Genomic DNA, 1,385 nt, shown 5'->3' with positions numbered 1-1,385 from the left:
GCCACAAGTTCCTTCGCGAAGATCCAATCTAGAGGTCTGTTTCGGAGCTCTACCAGAGGGGGAATTCATTGCCGGAGGCTTCTTCATCAACCTTACTGCCTCCATGACTGTGTGTAAGTAGTTCCATCGGGACCTTAGGGTCCATAGTAGTAGCTAGGTGACTCTCTCTCTCTCTATAAAAAAATACCATGTTCCCGTGAGCTGCTTCACATGATTGGGATCAATTCAAGGTGTGTTTGTTGGGACGTGATGGATTGTCACTTTATGAATCACATTGTTCATTGAAATCAATTGAATTTTTTGAGGTTTTCCTTTTATATAATTAAATAGCTTCGCGTGTTCTCTAATCTACATATCTTCTTTGGCCAAGTTCGATGAGTTTTTCTTCAGAGGGAGTGATGCTTTGTAGTGGGTTCAATCTTGTGGTGTTTCGTCATATTGATTGATGCCTTTGTCTACATTATGGCATCCTGCTTATTGTGATGCTTTGTTTCTTGTAAACTTAATACCTCGGTATGCATGCTGGATAGTTGTTGAGGTGGAGTATTAGTAGTAGATGCGGTTGAATTAACAATCTACTTATCATGAAAATGCCTATATGAGATTATACCATGAATGGCCATAGTCATAAATATTGCAATATTAATCAGTGTGCAACTGTAATTTGTTTACCATGCCACTTTCTTATTTGAGGGAGATGTCACTAGTGAAACTATGCCTCCTGGATCTATTCTCCATCACCGAATTCTTCTACACAATTGGTACTGTTATTGTTTTACTTTGCTATCGATTATCACTATCTATTGCATTTAATCTTGTGACTTTCAAGACAAGGGGCTTGACAACCCTCTTGCCGTGTTGGGGACAAGTTGTTCTGTGTATTGTGTGCAGGTGATGCTTACTTTGTTCGCTGGGAGAAGCTCCTACTAGATTGGTAATTTTGGTTCTTTAACTGATGTAAATACTTGCTACTATTCTGATTCACCCTTACACTTGGGGAATCCCAACAACTCCTGCGGGAGCAAGCACACGTGCATTCGCAGGTATATAAAACCACCATCATCGTTGCCGCCGCACTCACCCTCATCGCCGCCTAAGCCGGCCGCGACCCCATCTCTTCGCCCTTCCCTATCGCCGCCACAGTCACTACCATCGACCATGTCGGTGTGGTTACACACTCTCCGCAAACCTTTCCTTGGTGAGACCGAAGAGGACCGCACCGAGAGAGATTTCTGGGAGAGGGCGTGTGACTACTCCTAGTGGGTCGAGGATGACACACGCGATAAGGTCGAATCAACTGTCAGCCGCGCCCGCCTCCCCGCAGCCCTCGAATATTTTGACCACATCTCGACAGTTGCCTCCGTAGAAATGAAAGCCACGCTCAC

This window comes from Triticum aestivum, chromosome 3D (genome assembly GCF_018294505.1).
Source record: "Triticum aestivum cultivar Chinese Spring chromosome 3D, IWGSC CS RefSeq v2.1, whole genome shotgun sequence".
Classification (NCBI taxonomy): Eukaryota; Viridiplantae; Streptophyta; class Magnoliopsida; order Poales; family Poaceae; genus Triticum; species Triticum aestivum.
The sequence above is the reverse complement of the archived record's forward strand: the minus strand, read 5'-3'. Positions refer to the sequence as shown.